The sequence below is a fragment of the Lycorma delicatula genome, chromosome 4, assembly GCF_047948215.1.
Source record: "Lycorma delicatula isolate Av1 chromosome 4, ASM4794821v1, whole genome shotgun sequence".
Taxonomy (NCBI): Eukaryota; Metazoa; Arthropoda; class Insecta; order Hemiptera; family Fulgoridae; genus Lycorma; species Lycorma delicatula.
In genome coordinates, this window is record NC_134458.1 from 91302478 (window position 1) to 91327119 (window position 24642).

The 24642-nt window shown below is 30.2% G+C and overlaps 1 protein-coding gene across 3 annotated transcripts in view; it reads left to right on the forward strand.

Annotated features, from left to right (window-relative positions):
• Positions 1-24642, forward strand: part of atos (atos homolog atossa) — a 379961-nt gene that overhangs the window by 194813 nt on the left and 160506 nt on the right. The gene's annotated exons all lie outside the window — the stretch shown is intronic.

A 24642-nucleotide genomic window follows, 5' to 3' on the forward strand; every position in this document is an offset into this window, starting at 1 on the left:
GTAGTTGACGGGCTATGCCCACCCGTTTTAGAAATATATGAAAAGTGAGCGGATGGGACACGTAAGCCGGTAGGTGGTGTATGGCACCGCGCTTAGTCTGCTCACGCTGTTAGGTAAGCTCTTGGAGCTATTTACAACACTGGTCGCTAAATTGTTTCGAGGCTCAGTAGCCGTTTGTGGCACAGACGTTTGGTCTTATGCTTTAGGGCGACTGAATGGGATGGTGGCGGTAAAAATGCCAAGCAAACCGATGATCAAAGCGGAGCGGCCTGGAAATAATATCGAGAAGGCGTTAAAATGTAACAGTTCGGTCAAGCCTCCAACTGTGTGTCACTCGCACGGGAAGGCGGTACCAAATACACAAAAGGTTAATCGTTAGAAGAAATGACAGATACAAGATAAAAATTCGTTTATTAACAAGTAATAAATTTAAACTATCTTTAACTTTCATCACACGTGCGACATTGATATTATGTCATTTGTATTAAGAAAATTTTTTTTAAATAGATAGATATTTTGTTCCGATCGGTATATGATAATGCATTATATAAATCACATTAATAACGGTTAGGTCTGTTATCCTAAAAAGAAACTAATCCGGTATTTGGCTGGATGGATCCAGAAAAACTGCGGTAAAACCTTAACCGGAGCGGTATCGCGTAATACTCGTACTACACGATTAATTGTAAAATAAAATGCACAATTGGTAAAACTCCATATATTAATAATTTAAAACATAAGTAGGTGAAATAATATTAAGATTAATTCACGAAGATGCTAAATATATAAGATAATCACAAATTAAATAAAATTATATACGATAAATATATAGAAGGCGTTAATGAAAATTATTTGGATACACAATGAACACGTTAAACTTAGATGTAGAAAATTCAAGTTTGATATTATTTTTTAAATTACAACTAAATACTCTTAGTGCTTCATTTTCTGGAGACTCAATGATATACTTATCAGCATTGTTTCTGTAAAAGAAAATATTTTGATTTTATTTTAAATAAATTGCTGGAAAGATTTTTTAAAATTGTAGGTAATTTATTAAAAATATCAAGAGAGTTTATCTTATTTTCTCGTAAGTTTAAGTGTTGCCTTGAGTTACACAAATGCAATTCCTTTGTCCAGTTGGATATTGTTATTTTTGTTTTAAGAATTAGTGACTATTCTTTTTAACAAATATTTTATATTCATAAATATAAACACGAGAAAAAGTTGATTAACATTTTTAATTTTCTAAATAACGGTCTGTAAGATTCATACGGGCACCAAACATTGATCTGATAACTCCCTTTTGTATCTTAGTTAAAATTAGTTCTGACTTTTTGAGGGAGACAAAATAGATGATATTATATTTCAGATGGGAATTTATATAAGCATTAAAAACTTGAATAATAATGACAAACTTATTGTTTTATTAAGACGCTTCAAATCAGAATAAAACTGTTTGATTTGTTTTTAACGAAATCAATTTCATCATTCTAAGAGAGTTTATCATCTAAAAAATAATCAGAAATTTCGCGCTACTCGATAAAAAAGTATTGTCATTATCATTTATGGGTATACTATCCATGTGATTAGCGATGTTACGTCTGCCCGAGAAGAACCGATTCTATGGTTTTACCCATATTTAAATAATCCACCTGGTAAATAATTTTTTTTGCTCCTAACTTAGTAATTTTTAATCCTTTTATATAAGTAACAAATAATAGTTCTTCGGATATAAATACAACCGTATCATCTACATTTTGAAGATTTTGAGACGGTTCGTTAATAAGAAACCGGTATAAATAACGAGTAAATACCATTGAAAACACTTTAATATTTTCATGTATATATGGAAATATATCTCTCTGTAACAATTAATACAATGTTTGGTCGATAGAAGAGAAAAATGTTTCCTCTTTCAACCTTTCCTCTGGATCTGCCGTTGTAAAAATTAATTTTAAAGAACTCATATGAAGCCTTTTTATTCAATTTGACGATTACAATTTTAATAAAGATTAACTTAAATATTTTTATCATAGTTTAATCTAAAGCCTAATTCTTTAATGCAAAATTTTGTTTTTTTTTCTTCAAAGATACTGAAAGAAAAAGGAAGATATTGCAATAAAATGACTTGCAGGGATTTTTTTTTAATGAAATGTTTTTATTTTTTGTAATTTATGTTAATATAGTTCTTTAGGTTTTTAATTACATTGTTTTTTTGTGGTTTTTTTTTTTTGCTTATGTGGTTAAGATATTGTGTTACTCTTTTGTTTGATAATCAATGTTTTAGATTATGTGTACTATTTTACTGGAGGTCAACAAGTGCATATCACTATTTCTAAAAGGAGGAGAAAATGTTGTTACTAACTTATGTGGGTATTCGTGCGGGTACGCGCTCATACACACACACACACACACACACACACACAAAATTCAATTCGAATATATATATTTGAATTGCGTATATATATGTATATACGCACTTATAAAGCCACCTACATGGATTTTTGTATATCTGGAAAACGTTTTTTTAAATGTTAAGAAAATTCAGATTTAAATGTAGGGAGAGAAGAATTTATAAATAATCTTTACAAGAAACAGGTTGCAATTATAAGTTGATGATAAAGAAATGCATGCGCTGATTCAGAAAAGAGTGGGACGAAGATGTAGTTTTTCCTTTTTCGACTTTAATGCAGAAGGAATATAAGAACTGAAGGAAAAATCTGAAAGCTGAGCAATTATCAAAAGAGAAATAATAAAGTTAAGATTCGCTGATGTCATTAACGAAACTATGGATGAATTAGAAGGAATCTAAATCGGTTGGATTTATTGCTACGACAGAAATTTATTTTGAAAATAAAATTAAAAAAATGTAATCTGTATAAAAATAAGGATAATTATGAATTAAATATTAAGATTAGAAAACACAGTGTACCAGAAATGGATGAATTTTTTTATCTACAGTAGTAAAATTACATAGGATGGATGAAGTAATGCAAATATTAAAAACAGATTGACAAAAACTAAAAGGCCTTTAATTGTAAAAAGAAATCTGCTAGAATCAAATATAGAACTATGATTCAAAAAGAAATTGTTCATTATATTTATAAGGAAAAATAAAGGTTGCTTTTGGTAGTAAAACATAGACGTAGAAAAAACTGAAAAGAAAAGAATGCAAGTCTGAAATATGATGTTACATAAGGGTAAAAAGTTAGTTTGATAAATAAAATTCCAAATTTGGAGGACTTAGGATTCATAGAAGACAACAGTGTTTTTTACAAGATCTAGTAAAGAGTGGAACAAGGTTAGTATATCGTATATAATATTAATACAAGTAATTAAGCGTATTTTAATGTCAAGGGGATATGTAGAAAGTTAAAAACTGTAGAGGAAGTGTAAGATCAAAATGTACAAAGTTGATGATTAACAATATGGTGATCGTATATGATAAGGTAAAATGATCACAGAACAGAAACGAACGATGAATACTCTCAAACCAGTCAACTGACCGATGATTGCCATCACAGATTGGCGCGCTTGCACATAAAATATGCATAAAAACACTGTAATTTTTTTTCGTGGTCTGTGTAACCCGGATTGTATTGTAAAACTAATGCAGCTAGCTATTTTCATAGCCTAGGTGAAAACAAACTTTTTGTTATCACATATAAAATGATTAGTAAATAAATACATTCATTTGATTTAGAAATTAGCAGATAAGCAATTCATATGACATCGACTTAATCGATGCTAGTCATATTGCCTAACTCAGCCTAGAGGGTAATGACTTACGACTAATCACAGTACACTGCGTGTGTCTCGTTCATAAAAAATTATATTAATAGTATACGCCTATAAATCTATGTATACTTACTTCATTTAGATCGGTGATTCTTTGTTATTGTCCTGTTGGAGGTGTTTAAAGCCGCAGCTAGGGGATACCACAGAGGTGGCGGCTTTTTTGTATTAGTGGTTTTTAAAATTTAATTATTTTTAATGACTTAAATTTGTAAATAATTTTGATAAATAAAAAAAAATCATAATTAAATCAATAAACAACTTACAGATTATATTTAGACAGCTAATTTAATTGTCGACCGAACGAACGATCGATCAAGTAATTGTTTATTCATCTAAATTATTTAGTATTATTGGGTATCGCAACGTTCGATAATCTTCGATGAAAAAATATCGACTAAATTAAAAATTATAGGTTACCGATGTAACGAATTATGGATCTACCGAATCATCAACTTTTAACAAAAGTAGTGCTTGAACGTCATGATGAAAGAAAAATAGGGTGTCAGACGATGAAATGACATTTCCAGATGATCCAGGAAAGCGATGGAAGTTATTAAAATAAAACAAATATACTGAATAAAACAGAAATTACTAGTATGAGGGACCTGTCAAGGGCAGAATGCTGTATGAGATAATAGATAGTGTGCTTTTGGTAGTGTTTAAATGAGGTTCCACCCGTTCCGGGTAGTTCATTTTTTATTAAAACCTTGTGAAAACAAAGGGAGTAGTGAGAATCTACCATTAATCACTCCCTTATATCCGTGTGGTGGCCCTCACTTCGTAATTTGAAAGGAAATGCAGGCTGGCATTCAACAAAAAAAGATCTCCCAACACACTGATTCAAACTACATGAAATATTCATGTTCTGACCTTGAAGCACATCTCCGGTATTTCTTGATGATTTGATTAAAATCTGTTAATACAAATTTATCGAAAAAATCACAATATTATTTGATTTTAATTTACTTGAAACAAATTCATATTTTAGAGCGTAGAATACAAATTTTTGGCGCCTGTACGGAATCGATCACTTGTTTTCACTTTCGTACGACAGAGAATCCACACTTAAAAAACAAAGTGAGATATATATATATTTCACAATAACTTCTCTCACAACGCTTCTGCAGTAATTATATTTTAGTATATCTTTTATGATCTTTATAAGAGGCCGATTAAAATCTTCATAACCTCTTACTCAGAGTAGTGGAGGAGCTATACACTAAAGAATACGATTTTTTTTCCTCGAGCGGAGTAGGGTTGAAGGCTATATCACGAACATGACATAACTTTGATTTGTATCATTCTTTTTTCTTCTACAATATCATTGTCCTTCAAATTTTTTAGGTACATATAAATTAAGTAAAGCAGAACTATAAAAGTAATAAGTATTCTAAAAGAAGATAAATATTCAGTTCTTGTTCTTCAAGTTATAAATTACTCTATTTTATTTGAAGTGAAATAGGTTCTATGATTTTTAGACAGATTAATTATTATTTAGATTTGTTTTTAAGCATACGACAACGCTTACTTTTTAACGTATAATTACGATTAAATGAGCTCCTTTTTGTAAAAAGGGTCGTACAGGAGATTAGATGTCATTGAAACATTTTTAATAATTCACAGAACGTATTGTTTAATTTATTTATATTAATTTTAAATCGTACTTTTATTTCGGAAATTTTTTTTTCAATTCTAATTTATATTACTTTTCGCAACAACGTCGTTGATAATTAAATTTTTCTAATTACTTTATTAAAATGGAATTTATTGAAGCCGCTAAAAACAAATCATTCTTGTTTTTCAAGGATTATTGCTGTAGGAAGTAGCGAAATAATAGAAAAATAAATTTTATTACCCTAAATATCTAATTATAATTTTAATTTTCTAATTATTAGTTTTTAATTTTATGTAAGACTTTTCTTTTAATATCCAACTTTTTTATTTAAAAGAACGTGTAATCAAAAATAAAATTTTTACTTTTTTATCTAACCATTCTTCTTGAAAAAAAAAACTTCCCTTATTGATTAATAAATATAAACGTATAATGTTTATCTATATGAACGGTTTTTTGCTTATAATATCATTTCCAGTGTTGCTTACGGATGTGGCTTATAAATCATGTGAAGTACAAATGGCATAAGTTAAATGAACTTTCTGTGAGAATAACGATCTTTCATTATATTCTTGTAGTAAAGCAATGAAAGATTTTTTTAGAGAGATAAGTGTTTATACAATTTAATAATCTTGCCGCGCTAATGGGAAACATTAAATTTGACTTGGTAAAGAAAGCGATGAAAAAATCTTTTTACAAAGAGGTCCATACTTTTGTCGTAATTTCATAATTATACTGTAAAAATAAACCTTGTCGTATGCTTTAAAAACAAATCTAAACAGTATTTCATCAGTCTTAAAACGCATGGAACCTATTTCAGTTTAAGCGAAATAGAGTAATCGTTTTATAACATATTATTTCGTTCTAATTTCTTATAATAACCCTGATATGACATACGATTATATATTATTCTTGAAAATAGCTTTACTAATTTTGGAACCGATCGGTATCTCGTTTCAGGTCACCTATGACATTTTTGTTATGCCACCTTATATACAGAGAAATATCCAGAGATAACAACACAAAAAATACATTGCACGAACTAAATAAATGTAGATTCCCAAATAATATATCCACAAAATTGAGGAAAAAAATAACTTTCAGAAAATAGAAAACACAAAAAAAAATTACCGTACAATAAGCCACCCAACAAACACAATTCTCCTAAAATATACAAACTAAATTTTCTGGATAAAGTTCTACACCAGTGGATAAACAGGATGCTGTTTAATACAAAAATGCACCAACGCCTACAAGCAGTCGTTAATAACAGATATTCAGCATTCACTAACCACCTTATAAAATCAGATTAACTTAAAAACTCTAGGTATCCCTTACAAACCGGGTTGGTCTAGTGGTGAACCCATCTTCCCAAATCAGCTGATTTGGAAGTCTAGAGTTCCAGCGTTCAAGTCCTAGTAAAGTCAGTTATTTCTACATGGATTTGAATACTAGATCGTGGATACCGGTGTTCTTTGGTAGTTGGGTTTCAATTAAACCACACATCTCAGGAAAGGTGTAATGTTTTTTCTATCTGATTTTACCGTAAAATCACCACATAGATAACAAAAGGCATCCACATCATTTACACAATTTCGAGGTATTGTGACACTGCACTGTTAAAAACCTTAAGACAGCAATAAGGATAAACAAAATTAATTCATTCCTAAATCCAGTGCTTAATACAACATCACAGTTATGTTTTCAGCTACATGTTTTAACCTACACAGACATGAATAATCTTGTCTATGAAGGCTCACTGTTCAGTATTAGTTATGACGTCATAATATGTGACTATGATATGATTTAATTCTTTGTCTAGTATTGTTTATTTATAGCTTACGAATTATGTTAACAAAGTTAAACAATAGAAAATGAGCTAACAAACAATACAGAAGCTTAAAATGCTAACTGTACGTTGAAAAATGAAAAAAATTGTTTAATTAAAATTAAAAATTTTTTCAAAAATGGTGGGCGATAAAAAGATTCTGAGTTTATTTTTGTTTTCAGCATCAAAAAAACAAATTAAAATCATGTATCGCATGTTAGGAAACAAAAATTATGTTTATCAGTGTAATCTGTTGTTACGTGTTACCATTTAATTATTTTTTATTTTATGTAAACTCCGGTAAAATAGTAGAAAAATCATCTTTGGAGACTCCTTCAGAACACAAAGCAAATTTTATTTTATTTTTTTAATTATTTATTTAAAAAATAAAACATATGTATTTAAAGACTAAATAAGATATTTGTGTATTCATTACTTCTTTTTTTCACGATATTTTTCTTAATTTAAGTTTTCAATAAATTCGAAAATTTTTAATGATATGGAGAAAACTATGTTACCAATATAATTTTATAATAAAGTAATTCGATAACTCTCCAAATTGATTACGAAACCTTATTGGTATAACATTATTATTTTTTTTGTAGTTATCAAAAATTAAAAAGTTATTGACTGGAAGGTAGAACGAATCATTCTTAGTACAGGCTTACTTCTCTGTTACTTATAGAATTTTGTTAAGTAAACTCGAACTCTCGACCTTCTGCGTAATGGATTTAAATTTTGTAGCTTTTAAAATATATTCTTATAAACACAATTATATTTTTAGCCCTCTTTTTATTCAAAATATACAATTCGGGAAACTATAAACGCTTAAAATAGGGATTCTATTAGTAAAGTTGAACTCATCTCATTTATGATTCGAGACAATTGTTGATGGAAATATTTAATTTTTAAGAACTACTACCGATATTGTAATGAATACCTCGTTGGTATATCAGGTGACAGAATGGGATTTATAACGTTAACTCTTACCATCCTATACGGTAACTTGATTGTTGGATGCCAAGCCGGACAAGCAATACAACGCCTACGGTTCCTCAATATTATCTTTTAGCTACTATTTTATTATTGAGTTTTAATTAAAAAACAAATTTTGGCCTGGAGATGCAGGGATGTAACAAGTACAAATACATTCATTATAACATCAAGGGATGCCTACTAGTCTCTGATTCAACTAAGCTGAATTACATATACAATTTACTGATATTTGTCCTAATATAATCATATCAACGTATGAGCCATTAAAAGAAAAAGAATCTGTATAAAATGATAAGCCATTATCAAATTCAACAAATCGATAAGATTTTACGAAACTTTATTCAAAATTTGACATAACATTAGAATAAGAATTCTAGCCAATTGGCGGTCGGTTCACTTTCAGGAGGAGAGATATCTGAGGCCTGTTTTTGAAAGTACCTTTTTGCCTTTCTCTTTTCACTGTTTTAATGATTTTCTGTTTATTTTTTTAAGTAAAGGTTTGAAAAGAAGGAAATATGAAGTCTTTTTTTGTAAAAACTGTACAATTTCAACATTTTCATTGCCAAAAAGCGAGTCGCTTTGTTATTTAAAAGATTTTCGATCTATCAGAATGCATTATTTAAAATAATATTTTGAAGAGTAGCCTATGAAAATTAAGGATAACGATAATTTTGTATGCAATTCTATTAGTTGTTTTGATAGAATTGTAAACAACACGGAAAACAAAGTTAAAACAGTTTTTTTCTTAATAAATAAAACAGCAGCCGTGAAAATGATAGTTCTTGAGATCGTTTCTAACGAAAAGAAAATTTTATTTTGCAAAATTTGAACCGAGTATAACGTAAGAGATAAAATTTAAATAGTGGATTGCTTCAAATCATTTTTAAGCTATATAGATACAACTCACTTTCAGGGAAATTTTAAGAAAAATATTATAACAGGGTCAAAACAAAATAAACTTTGCCAAATGATGAGCAGAGCTGAAGGGTAAACATTAACCTTTTTTTTTTTTTTTTTTCAAATAACTTATGTTCAAAAAATAGAATGCAGAAACGATATGCAGATTTCTCCTACTTTTCACTTTTAAAAATTACTATTAAAAAAACGGCACTGAAGTAAACAGTGCAAACTGTAAAGTGTAGAGTTTTCTTCAAAAATAGATCAAATATACAAAATGTATTTAAAAAAAAGTATAATAAACAGATCACTCTTCACTTTACAAATTCTGAATAAAGAAAAATGAGAAGTGAAAAGTGGGAAAGTACTCCGAAAAAATTTTTTCTGTCTGTGGCATTATAACCCTTGGTGGTCTTTGGCCTTCTCCAGCCCTCTATCATTAATGCCTCCCCGCTATCCGAGGCTATTGTTTTGATTTTGTAACTTTTTTTTACGGTGTAGGGTTGTCTCTATGCTCAATTCCCAGTAGGGAGAACCAGAGCCCCTTCTATCGAGGTTACTACACCCTATACGAAATATCTCCGTTTTAATGCCCCGAATTCTTACCTCTTTACCCTCTTCCATCCTCCTGCATAACAAAACCAACGAGCCACAATGCATTGCCCGGGAGTCGAATCGTGGACTCATGACAGTAAGATTTACTGACAGAGCTGATCGACTATTTAAATTGAAAGTTTTCTCTTATTTGAGAACAATAGACATTAAGTGATATTTAATGGAAGAAACTATTCGGCATTAGTTTTCCCGCCATTGCCTTTTAGCAGTCTTTTGACCAAAACCAAACTCTCCCTGGGTTAAATACCAGGGTTCAGGTTTCTGGAATTAGATTTCCTTATGTTGTAGTTTATTTTTTATTAAAATTTACGCAATAACATTCATTATTTCTGTATAGAGACTGGTAAAATGCAAGAAATTAGAACACCTTTCTTGTTTTTTTACAATAATTATGATGAAAAATAATATGAATGACCCAATGACGTATAAAATAGCGAATATCTGAATACCTAGGAAAACTTTTGAATTTTAAGTCAAGGTAAAGACGAGACTTATTCCGCAAATATACCCAAAAAATTATAAGCTACGATGAATTCTAACAAATCGATAAAATTTTTAAAAATTATCTTTCAATGACGTAGTAATAATTTAAATATTCCAGTCAATTAGCGGTCGTTTCGTATTAATGGATATTTGGATAATAACAAGGGAAAAAGATTGATGAATTTATCCCAGACTTTGGAATCGGATTTATTTGGTAAACTCCAAAGACAGAATTCACTTTTAATTTACAGTTGAGTATACGAGGGCCGTTCAGAAGTGTTTGGCGTAACAAAGAAAATCTAAGATTTTCAGAAAATTTCTTTTTTAATTTTTAACGTAATCACTTTGCAATTCGATACATTTTGACCAACGACTCTTCAATTTTTTTATACCCTCAGTATAAAATTTGTCTAATCCTACAAAATAAGCGGTGTTCTAAGTTTTGATCTCATCATGTGAAATGAATTTCTGTCCAGCGTGTCACCTCTTCCGATGTGGGAAGAGGAAGTAATCGCTGGGAGAAAAATCCGGCGAATATGGCATATTTGAAAGCACTTTATAGCGTTGATCTTGGAGTTTCACAGAAACTCGACAAGAGTGTGCAGGCGCATTATGGTGATGAAAAAAATTCGTTTTCTGCCAGATGTGAAAATTTAGCCTGAATAGAAACCACTCTTCCGTCGGTTCAGTAGTGAAGAGTAACATTCTTCGGTGATAGTTCTGCCTTTTTGTAGGTAGTTATTCCGTACCGTGAGAATCCTTAAAAAAAAATCGTAGCCATAACTTTTCCTGGAGATGGAATCGCTTTCTTTGACGCAGTTTCACCTGCACCTACACATTTTTTGACGCGTAATAGTGAATTCATATTTCATGTACTATTATAAAATGTAGAAGAAACTCGGAATAAATGCGTTTAAATAAGTCTAAACACCCTTGAAAGTCTTCAGTTGAATGGGATTTTGGTAGACCGTTAACAAACCCGGCATCCATACAGCGGAATGATTTTTCATACCCAAAACATCGTGAAAAATGTAGTGATCACGGTTTATCGAGATGTTTGCAATGTTAGCAAGTTCACGTATCTTCAACCTACGATTACTTAATACGGACGGCATTGTGGTTTTTTGTGAATATTTCATCTGCTGTAGCAGTTTTTGGGCGTCCCGAGCATTCATCATCTTGAATAGATGTAATTTATACATTGATGTAATTTTGATATTTAAATTCAACAACCTTTTAAAACAAGATACTTTATAAGAGCTCGAAGTTCAATTTTATTAATTTTTTTTAAAAATGTCAAAACTTGTTTTTTTTACTCTATCGCCTCAAGCAACTAAACGAAATCGTTTGAAACTTTACGGCCCGCTATTTAAAGGATCATACTGGATAAATTTCATAGTCATTTGGTTACACTTGCGCCATCTCCGTGTTAGGCTGAGAACTTTCCAAACAGTCCTAGAATATACTCAAATATTTTTTGCTTCAATCTTCGTTAATAAAATGCTGTCTTATAAGTTTTAACGTTTTTTTCATACATATTATGTAATACCACCATATGAAAAAAGTTAACTAAAAATATGTAGGTAAAGTTTTTCTAAGCATTAGATAATTTTTCCCGTGACTGGTTGTTTTTGCTGCTCTTATCCACACGAGCACAGTTATGTGCAGATAATTAATTAACGATCAGATTTTAAAAAGTTTTCTTGCTATGTTGATAAGAGCTGTTATTTATGGTGTAAAGCCTTGATTTAGTTAGCTTAATGAAAATATTTACTCATGTAGTTTTTTTTATCTTCAACATTACATTGATTTTCTATTATACGTGAGTCTGAATGTGCTTTCAAATATCACTTGAATGAATACTTGTTTATTTATTAATAAAAGAAAAGGTAATTTCGTTGTTAGGATGGATTAATCAGGATTATTGCAAATTTTTAAATTTCTTTTGACGTGTACTAATTACCTTTACATTCAGTGGATATAGCTAGAATCGAACCAGATCTGTTTAATTTTTCTGTAAATATTTTCGTCTTCAAGAGACAACCGTACTTTTTTCTTTTTTACTTATTTTTTTAAACGATAATCTAAGACGCATAGCTTTATAATTGTTACTTTATTCTACCTGTACGTAAAATGCGTAGTAAAATTGTATTTCCTTTCTTGTTTATATGATTGGCATAAGAAATTGTCGGGGAGGGGAGGCTTATTACAATCTACTTCAGCCTCTTTTGTTAATATAATAATGGCCCGTTTATTAAACGTTTGAAAGAAGTACGTAGCTGGTTTTAGGCTACCCGGATGTGAAGAATATTGCCGTCAAAGAAAAGAAGAGAAAGTAAATACAAAATCATTTTTCTATTCTTTGATTCAGTAATAATTATCTACTCGGAAACGTAGATGTATAACTAATTATAATATAATTAATATTATTTTAACTAATTACTGTTAATATTTTATGTTAACTTATTATAAATAATAATTATATTATTTGAAAATACCATCTGTTTATGTAGAATTGAAGTTAGGTCTGTAAATGTTTCCCAGTACTCCTAAATTTGTGATATCTTTACATTTCTTACAAAACTAAAGATCATCCTAGTATCAGTAATTCTAACTAGATTATTTCTAACTACATTGTGATTAACGCAAAAACGACAGATTTATATTTAAAAAAACTTTATCTTCGACTAAATTTACGCTATAGCTTAATCTAAAAAAATTGTGTGGATTTCAGCTGTCATCTTGACAAAAAAAATTTAGCAAATGATATAAATCTACTTTCGTAAGTATTGTGAATAAGTATATCGAGATTAGATTAAGTTTTATTTATTTCGCAGTACACTTATTAAAATAACCAAGAGAACAATTAAGACCCGTTTAAAAAAGTATATTCAGAAATGAATGCGTGTTTCGATTGTTAAACAGTCGTCATTAGTAGCATATTTAACGAATAAGTGAGATTATATTTAAATAAAAATCCAAACAATCTTTACGAAAAAATTATGTATTTATTTATTAAACAAAATTTATTTATTTCATGAAAAACTAAAAATAACCTTAGTTTGAGCAGATTTCCGTGAAGGAAAATAAACACTTGAAGTATTGTTTTAAGATAAAATTGACTAGAAATTCAAGTTGAAAACAAAATCTGACAACAATTAAACTGTTCGAAAACTTACTTTATTTGGTAAAAATTGAACTGTCTCGGAGATCTCCCAGACATAAATGTTATATATTACTAGAAAGGGAACTTTCAGTCGAAATTCCAAATAATATTTTACACTAAATTAAAAAAAAAAAAAAAAAAATATTATTTCCTTCCCAGTCTTGAATTATTTGACTAAAATTAATCCATAACATACAATCACATAAAATTTCCCTCATTAGATGAGAAGCAATCCTCGTTTGAAATTTCAAAAATTTCAATGGAACTTATAAAATACGAGAGATATCTCTAAGGTAAAGACCGCCGGGAAATTTCTCTCCTTAAGGTTGGCGAACCTGTGTCGTTCATGGCCACGCTAGTAATGTACACACAGCATTGTTGTCTGTAAGTTGTCGTGTTGTAGTATCTTTGATTACGTGTGAGTTATTACGGTATAAAATGAATAGGAAAATCGTTGTGCCCGCCGAACTGTGAAATACGTGGAGTCATACATTTTTTAAATCATCATCACGTTAAGCCGACTGAAATTCATAGGCAGTTGGTTGCTGTCTACGGTGATAATGTAATGAATGAAAGAAACTTCGAAAATGATGTCATCTTCAATCACCAACCAGACCAACAAAGGTCAAGCCACAGCCGTTTAGATGCAAACTGATGGCCACAATCTTTTGGGATTGGTTTGGCATACTCCTGACTGATTTCATGCCACGTGGAACGACTATAAATACAGAAGCCTACTGAAAAACTCTACGTAAGTTACGGCGCGCCATTCAAAATCGGCGACGTGGGTGGCTGACCGACGGCGTCGTCCTGCTGCACGTTAATGCACGTCATGTGATTGTGGGATTCGACATGTGATTTACTGAAAACATTTGGATAAGAAATTTACGATCAACCACCATATATTTCGGACTTAGCTCCTTCTGATTATCATTTGTTTGGGAGATTGAAAGAATTTTTGAGTGGAAAGCAATTCGCGGGTGACGATGAACTTAAAAATGCTGTTAATCAGTGGCTAAATGGACTGGCGGTAGAAGAATACGACGTGGGTATATTGAAACTGGTTTATCGCTACGATAAACGTCTTAATTCAAGTGGCAATTATATAGAGAAGTAGTATAAGGTATGTAGTTTAAGAGAAATAAAATATATTTATAAAGTTTTCAGAATATATTTTTTTACAATGAAACGGTCTTTACTTTAGAGATAATCTCTTGTAGTTCTGTTTGGTTTAATTTTCATCGCTTGGAATATTTTTACTAAAAAATAATTATAAGTTACATTATTTGTTCAATATGAACAAATTGAAGACTTCATTTAAAACAACACTAGGGATTTCTAGAAAACATTCAAGGAAAACTATCAATATCCACTACCCAAGGCTTTCCTTCAAGGATAAAAATGGAAAATTAGGCATCAAAGAAAATTGCAAAATTTTAGTAAGATACTTCTTAAAACTACTAAATTGTCAAGATTTATAGGAAAGATTACAATTCCAAAATCCAATATCACGTACCGAAAACTCCCAACCACTTAATGAAATGGAAGTAGACGAAATCACCCAGAGATTAAAGAACAACCCGAACAACAAGGCAGCAGGTGAAGACTTAGTTGTAGCAGAATTGTAGAAATAAATCAGGAAAACAACCGAGAGAATAAGTATAGAACATTCTCGGAGAGATATGGAAAACTAAAAGAAATTCCACAGGATTGGAAAAACGCTCTGTTACATCCACTACACAAAAAATGAGGTAATGAGATAAATTTAAATAACCAGAGGTATTTCCTTCTTACCTGTGACATACGTAATCCTCCCAAAAGCACTTCAAAGTAGAATCGAACCGATCGTACACAAAAAATTGGGAGAATACTAAGAAGGATTCAGAAAAGGAAGAGATAATGTGCAGAACAAACCTGGAACCGTAAAATAATAGTAAGGGATAGAATGACAAGGGATAAAAATTATGCAGTCGTCTTTGTAAATTTCAGAAAACATTCGACTCAATCGACAGATCTTCCTTATTTAACATCCTAAAAGAATTCGGTGCGGATCATAAAAAAACTAACATAACTAAACAGTCCCATACACAAGAACCAAAGTAAAATTCATGGGAGATCTGTCGGAAGAATTGGAAATTAAAACAGGGGTAAGACAAGGTGAAGGTTTTTTAACGGCTCTTTTTAACTGTGTTCTAGAGAATGTATAAGACAACGGGAAAAGAACATGTAAAAAATTGGAACACATCATGAAATAGAATTCGGTCCGGAATCCAAAGGAATTGGAATTAATTGCTTAACCTTTACCGACGATATTGGAATTTTCTCGAAGAATCTGAAAACTACAGAAAAACAAATGTACCACCTAAAAGAAATCTCAGATAAATTAGGGCTAAAAAGATTTCTTAGAGAAGACAGAATTCATGACCATTATCAAAGATTCCACCGAGTAACTGAATACGAAATATGAAAAAAAAATCAACAAATTCAATAAATTAAATTATCTGGGAGAAGTAATTTAAATAAATAATTTAGATAAAGAAGCCATCAAACAAGAATAAGACAAATAAAATCGGCCTACTAAAACACAAAAGATATTTGTTTATTTTCAACAAAAAGAAATCTCAGTAAAACCAGAAGGCCTGTACGCATCAGAATGCCTCTTCAGTTTGAAATCAGGTGTAATAAATGCAATAGAAAAAAGAAAGGGAAATCTTAAAAAATCCTTGGACCAATAAAAATAGGTGAAAACGAATACAGATTCAGAAGCAATAAAGATCTTTACAAATACAATGAAACCGAGAAAATACCAGATTACAACAGAAAAAGAAGAACCACATTCTGCGGCTTATGAGAATTAATTATTATAACAGGCTCACAAAACAAATTTTCAACCACATCTACAATAAAAAGAAAGGAAATTAGTAGAACTTATTGGTTCAAAAAGACCTAAAAGATGGAAATATCTGAAGAAATAACAAAATAGAACAACGTTAGGTAAACTGATGAAAGATTTCCAAGAGAGGGAATGAAACGAACAACGTTTGGTCAAAAGAGAGAAGGTAAAAATAAAGCGAAAGAATTAAGTACTATTGGAAAACTAGGAAAGAAAACCCTCAGAAGGAAGAAAAATGAATACAAAATTTTGCTTTGCGAGGTCCTCAGTTTGTCAAAGGAAAAAAATAATTATAAGATACTTTATACTGTTGTTACGATTAAGCGGCTATTAGTTTGCTAATTAATAGCTACGATAGAATTATCTGCTGTATTCATTGTCATAAACAGTTATGATTTTTGACGTGCCGCGTAAACTATTACAGACACTTTTCTATGTTAATTTATCTGTTTGTTCGCAAATAATGTAGAAATGATTGAACCGATTTAATGAATGACACTGAATTAATTATAACTGTATCCCTGATTTAAAATTCGACCTTTCTCTCCAGTAAAATACTCGTGAAGTGAACCACGTTTTGGTATATATATATATATATATATAAAATATATACATTTTTTTTTTAGTTAAGATGCATTTTAGAAACAATAAAGATTTTAAAATTTGCAACAACTTTTGCAGAAAATATTCCTTTGAAATGTAGAAAAGCCTTTCCTAGAGAAATCTTCTCTAAAGGAAACATTTTTTTTTATTTACTTAAGACAAAATTAAAAAAATTAGAAACTTTTGTAGGATTTTAAAAAACATTTTAAATAGTGGTCCTTTTATTTATTTGTGAAGCTGGTTTTTTTCTACAATTAATTTTCTCAGAATCAATGTAACAAAAACCTCACGATGAATAAAAGTTAGAAACAAATTTAAAAAGGATAATTTTCAAGTATTTTGATTCTTGTATCGTTAATTATTGGAGGAACCGAAGGTATTCAGTTTGTATTTTATATATTATATTTCTACAGAACAATTCGTTTAACTAGTCGTGCATCAAAAATCTTAACTAGAATTTTATACAGAAGAATTGAGAGGACAGTGGAGGAAGTGTTAGGAGAAGACCAATTTGGTTTCAGGAAAAGTATAGGGACAAGGGAAGCAATTTTAGGCCTCAGTTTAATAGTAGAAGGAAGATTAAAGAAAAACAAACCAACATACTTGGCGTTTATAGACCTAGAAAAGGCATTCGATAACGTAGACTGGAATAAAATGTTCAGCATTTAAAAAAAATTAGGGTTCAAATACAGAGATAGAAGAACAATTGCTAACATGTACAGGAACCAAACAGCAACAGTAACAATTGAAGAACATAAGAAAGAAGCCGTAATAAGAAAGGGAGTCCGACAAGGGTGTTCCCCGTCTCCGTTACTTCTTAATCTTTACACGGAACTAGCAGTTAATGATGTTAAAGAACAATTTAGATTCGGAGTAACAGTACAAGGTGAAAAGATAAAGATGCTACGATTTGCTGATGATATAGTAATTCTAGCCGAGAATAAAAAGGATTTAGAAGAAACAATGAACGGCATAGATGAAGTCTTACGCAAGAACTATCGCATGAAAATAAACAAGAAGAAAACAAAAGTAATGAAATGTAGTAGAAATAACAAAGATGGACCACTGAATGTGAAAATAGGAGGAGAAAAGATTATGGAGGTAGAAGAATTTTGTTATTTGGGAAGTAGAATTACTAAAGATGGACGAAGCAGGAGCGATATAAAATTCCGAATAGCACAAGCGAAACGAGCCTTCAGTAAGAAATATAATTTGTTTACATCAACAATTAATTTAAATGTCAGGAAAAGATTTTTGAAAGTATATGTTTGGAGTGTCGCTTTATATGGAAGTGAAACTTGGACAATTGTTGGAGTATCTGAGAAGAAAAGGTTAGAAGCTTTTGAAATGTGGTGCTATAGGAGAATATTAAAAATCAGATGGGTGGATAAAGTGACAAATGAAGAGGTATTGCGGCAAATAGATGAAGAAAGAAGCATTTGGAAAAATATAGTTAAAAGAAGAGACAGACTTATAGGCCACATACTAAGGCATCCTGGAATAGTCGCTTTAATATTGGAAGGACAGGTAGAAGGGAAAAATTGTGTAGGCAGGTCACGTTTGGAATATGTAAAACAAATTGTTAGGGATGTAGGATGTAGAGGGTTTACTGAAATGAAACGACGAGCACTAGATAGGGAATCTTGGAGAGCTGCATCAAACCAGTCAAATGACTGAAGACAAAAAAAAAATATTATATTTCAAACTATTTTAAAGAAATATATCATGGAAAATTAGGTAACTTTGGACCCGAATCATTAACTAACATTGGAAAGATACAAAAAAATGTTAAATAACAAATCCAACATTAACAGTTTTTGAATCTGAAATCGTTATTTACGTAATAGATTATCGCAAACATCTTCCTGTAGTTAAATTGCTGCTATAACGACCGCTGTGACATAAAATAATGATTTACATCTCAGTCGCTTTTTTTATAATTGTCATTACAACAAAAAACCAATCAATATTTTAAGAAATAACGTAGAAGATCTGTTAAAAAAATACTCCGACTTATTTTATTTTTCCTTTTTGGAAAACAGTTGGAGCCAAGAGGCGTAGTTTAACATAGTTCTTTAAATGATTTCGTTATGATGATGTAACGTGTCGAACTACTGAATAAAATTTTGCCAAAAGTTCAGTGATATCCATGGTGAAACAATACTGTTCAGTCTGTTATTTTGTAAATTGTGTCATGACAACGGCTCCGCCTCCTTCTTTCAATTAGTCCGGCAGAAGTTTTAATCGATCATGGGATTTTTCAAGTTTTCCAGGAATCGTATTCCCTAAATATCTCCTAGTGATTTCTGGTTATAAAAAGTCATGAGGTTTTGCAATTTTTATAATTGTTTTAAATAACTATCAACAGGTTTACTAATATTTATTACGATAATTAGAATAAAGTAAATAATTTTTTTGTAAATATATTTACTTTGTATAAGAAGAAATATTTATATATATTAATGGAAATTTTTTTATAGATTAAATAGTAAAATGTTAACATAAACGATTAAAAATTTATGTAAATAATTATTTTCCAATGTTTAATTTGTTTCCTAAATAGTTATTTAATTATTAGAGTAACGTTTATTTTAACAGTCTATTAAATGAATGTACTTTCAAATATTTACTTTGTAAGTTTAGTAATGTTATTACTCAGATATATTTTATAGTAGCTATTTATTGAAACTGATTAAAGCGCTGCGCCCAGAGTGATTAATACATTCGCTTTCTCTAACTTAAAATATTGATTTGGCTTTCAGTAAAGTTAGGTGTTTACTATTTTTCAAAAACTTCTTGACCAAATTTTATAAAATGAACATCAAAATGTTAGGATTTATCTCCAGTTAATAATATATCTTTTTCCTTTATCTTATCATAATTTTATTTTAGATGACCGGGTTTTTCCAGTCGCAACTACGTAAATATTTGAGTTATTTCGATATGAATTTTATAGAATGAAATTATAATTTGTGAAAATCTTATCAGGCTTTGAAAACACCTTTAATTTTTTGAAACCTATTTTTACTTAAAAATTAATCTTGTTTCGATAAATGAATGTTTGAATTCGAAACAGTATTTTACTATCAGTTCCTTTATTTTTGTGTTGACAATAGGAATTTACATATTATGCATTTGAACTGCCCTGATCGAATGATTGTAATCAGCTTTTTTTATCAGGAGTATCAGACAACTTTTTTAGCGGATGTACTTCGTGAATTTCGTCCGAGTTAGGATACAAAGTCGAGATAATTTCATCGAAAATTTCATTATTTTCATTAATTCTCTCATGATCTGTTGTGTTTAAATCGTGGCCTCATCATTATACGAAAAAAATTTAAAAAAAGGCATACAGGACTTTTCCTTTGTATTGAAACTAAATTCAAATGGAAATAACTAGTTGATTATTTTATTTAAAAAAAAAAAATTATATCATCCTGATCTTTCATGACGATTATGGTTTTCGTATAACATATACATATGCAAATGCAAATGAATTTAATTTAAAGTTATAACATTTCGTATAAGTTTAATTCTAGTTATTAATATACGTTGAAGCATTCTCAGGAGTATAGCGGCCGGCGTATAGCTGTGCAAATTGCGTGCGAGAGAGATAGATTGATAGGACGGATGGAACAGTTAGATAGTCATTCCTTTACGAAAACATCTCGTATAGCTCCGTGTACTTACATAGTATGCAGTACATTGTAAGATATTTTCAGATTAGTTAATGGCGCGGTAAGCCAGCCGTCAGCTACGTGCACAGCAATACACCGCCTACTATAATATTCAAGATTAACGATTTCTCACTGAGATAGCGCCCCCGCCGGTTGTGTTTTTAAAGTTCATCCTTCGAGTTTATTCCTGGAATATTATATTTCTTCAGCAGAAATTTCACTGTCGAATCTATAGATTAATATAACGGAAAAACCAGCACGTTATGTTAAACAGCGCAAGGAAATCATGCCTATTTTCCTTGAATTATTTATTGATTTTTGCTCGATTGTTAATGCACGCTCGCGTAGAGCCTCTTCTTCTACGTTGCGTTCTTCAGTATTCTCATTTATTTTATCAGTTTTTGGGAACCCGTCAAATTGATTTTAATCGGCCTAGAGTAATAGTCGGTATCGCTGAGTAGAATAAGTATAAACAGAGAGAACGGTGAATAAACGGATGGGGTAACATTATGATGTTGGGCGAATTCTCTTCTAAACGGCCGATTGGAGGTGGTGATAACGGTCGGAGACGTTCGGTTTGATTCGGCGTTGATTATTTAATATTTACCCGCTCTAGAATATTAATTCTTCTTTGTACAAAAATAAAGTTCTACATTTTTTATTCATCTTAATGATTATGAAATTCAAAAAGTTTTTGAACGTTCATATATTGAAATGCGATTCGGATTCGTAATTTTTCCACAGAAGTTTTTTAAATTATTACGCGGTTTAATTTTTTTATTATCGATTTAATTTTTATTTAAATGCATCCTGAACAAGTAAATGTTAATCTTTTTTTGTAGTTTGTCGACAGAAATAGATTTAATCCCTCGATCTTAAAATCGGTCTGTATGATTGAAATACCAAACACGCAACCCGAAGGATTTGTTAAACAAAAAACTCTTCAACCAAGTCTTAATGGCATCAAACAGGAAACCATTCGAGAAGCCAGTAGCCTGTAGCCATCCAAACCCAACCACGCCTCCTGTCATTGATAAAGAACCCCATATAATAGCAGTCGTGCTGAGAACACAGTGGAATTTGTTGTTTATATACACGCGTACTTTTTCCTTTCTTTGTAATTTCTTATAATGTAATAATATTGTTAATTTTTTTTGTTTAAATGTTTAGTTAAAAAAAAAAAAAAGATGAATTGATTAATTTATTGTTTTAATAAATATAAATAAAAAGAATAAATAATTTTAAAACAAAACCATACCCAAATGTTTGAGAAATAAACACGTTTCCCCTCCCCCACCGGAAACGTATTTACTTACATAATCTTAAATTATGTTATTTTTCCGGATTTTGTACCGCAAATACAAGTAGTCCAATATTTATAAGATTTGACTACGTTTGCTACAATTGTACTACGATCGTTGGAATTCAATTAAAAACATTGATACAAAAATGTTATTCTTCAGATGGAAAAGACCAACGGCCGAATCTTGATGTATTCCGTCGGCAGACAGAATTGTCTACCCCTTAAAATGTAAACTCCTCTTTTATTTTAAATATACATAATCTGATATGAAATTCTTCCATGTCCAGTTTCTGTTTTTGTTTATTTTTTTTAATTATAAATTATTCTACTCATTTTATTATCTCTCCATATTTTATTTATACTTCAAAATTTTATGAAAATTTCATCCCTAAGAAAAAATTAATTAAAAAGAATGAGCAACGTTTAAACCTGTATTAAAATAAAATAGAAAAGATAACGGTATAAGAATCGTTTACAAAAAAAAAAACTATGTACGTGTGTTTCTATTATTAAGTAATTATCTAAGTCGTTATAAAGAAATGTTAAAATAAATTACAAACATATTAAAGCGAAAAAATAATTAATTGAATTAACGCAACACCAACTCTTAAGAAAAACTACAAAATAAAACTTTGTGTTTTGTTTGATTTCATTTCTACTACTTTTTGTTTTTAATCGATATAAAAAATTATTGTGCGTATTACCTTAGCTTTTTGTGTAGATCAATATGTAGCGCTGCTGCCCCGCACCGGCAAATAATATAATGTAATATCTTTTAGGTGATATGCAGCTTGAAAATATATGTGCGTTGAATTTAACATTTGAATGTAAAATTTTGATGTCTTTTAATTTCAGTGTTAAACATAATTTTTTAAAGTTAAAGTTCATACAGAAATTACTAATTGGTTTTAGAACTGTTATGCGATTATTGACGACAAGTTGAATTTACACTTTCTTTGTAACGATAGAAATTCTGCCATCGGTGGAATTTATGGTCGGCCACTTTGTTTAAATACCAGTGATGACCTTTATATCTATCCGTAGCAGTGGACGCTGTTTGTTGCCAAGGTAATTAGGCAGCAACTAAAATGTAAGCGTGGGACGTGATATGACAGACTTAATTAATCGACTATACGGTATCGCGTAATTTATTGTTAATATTGATATATTTCAATTATACTGTAACTGCCCTTGAGATTTTGATTGTTACTTAGTTCTGCTGTAGTCAATAGTTCTTTATTTGATTTCGTTAAGTACATATTTTTCTCTGTAGAAAAATATTGATGAAACAAAGAAAAAATACTTTCCGCTGTAGATTTTTTAGAATATTTTTATGAAGTGAGCGATATTACATAAGTATATTACTGTTTATATTATTTATCAGGATTTATAATTAAACTGATATGTTTTTAAAATTGTTCGTGCTATAGATGGTGTTGCACGGTAAGTGTTTGAATTTATCGCAAAAGCTTCTATCTTCCTGTAGTTAAATTGCTGCTGTATCGACCGCTGTGACATAACACAATGATTTACATCTCAATCGCTTTTTTTATTGTCATTACAACAAAAACCAATCAATTTAGAATATTTTAAGAAATAACGTTCTAGACGATACTCAGACTATCCAGACAGTGACGTAATATGAAATTCAATTTCATCAATAGGATCAATTATCTCAATAATCAGAATTATAATATTCATATTCATTACATAAGAAACACTAATATGTAAACGAATTACAATTTTTTAAAATAACTAACCATCATCAGTTGAACGATTTTCTATTACACCACCACCACACTCGTATGATGAATTACCAATAACAACAAAATTGTGTTACCAGAAAGACTCATACTAGAGAGTCGATGACTCTCAATACTATTCCAATTTTAATAATTCTTTTATTTACCAGTTTTTCTATGCTAACATCACCCGTTATGAGTTGTTGATTGGCGCTGTAATAGAAGATGATTGTGCAGGATGTAGAAGAGCTATTATACGTGATTTTCAAAAACATAATTTTATAAACATAGTAGTATGAACTAATTGTTACAATGACGTCATCAACGTGTTATTTATAAATTTATTTAAAATTGCTTTTATTTCGTTCATTCATATTTCTAGTAAACGCTTAACTTCATTGCAGAACAGAGCTAAATTGATAAGAATTGCTTATAAATAAACAATTAATTTAATTTATTACTATTTTTTATGAATTAGATACCAATTAAATCACGGGTTTGATAGCTTAAAAGCAGACTACAAATTTATTAAAATGTATGCTAATCCAAATAATAAATTTTAGGAGGATTTTTGCTGCTGTTCGTTTAATTGTTAATAAATATTATCCTTTCGTATATAACAGTTATAGTTGCTATTCTCATTGGATAAATTTGTTGGATTTATCCAATGTGATATTTCATAGTCTTTACGACTATGAACCCGTGAAATAGTAGAAGAAATCTGAAATTTTTCATCTACTTTGAATCCAGCTGTTAAAAGTAAAATAAAAACTAAATCATTTGCATCGATGAAGCATAGAAGTTATATATAATGTACGTATAAAATAAGAAGCAATGTTAAAAAAAAACAACAAGAATTCAGTGAAGAAGATGTTCGATGTATAATCCATCAGTGCGACAACACTCATACAAAAGGTAAATGAAGGCATATTTTCAGATGAAGAGGGACTGTCAAGTTTTAGTACTGCGGTTAAAAATTTCAGGAGAGAGTAACCCGAAACAATATATGACCGTTTTAACTCATCA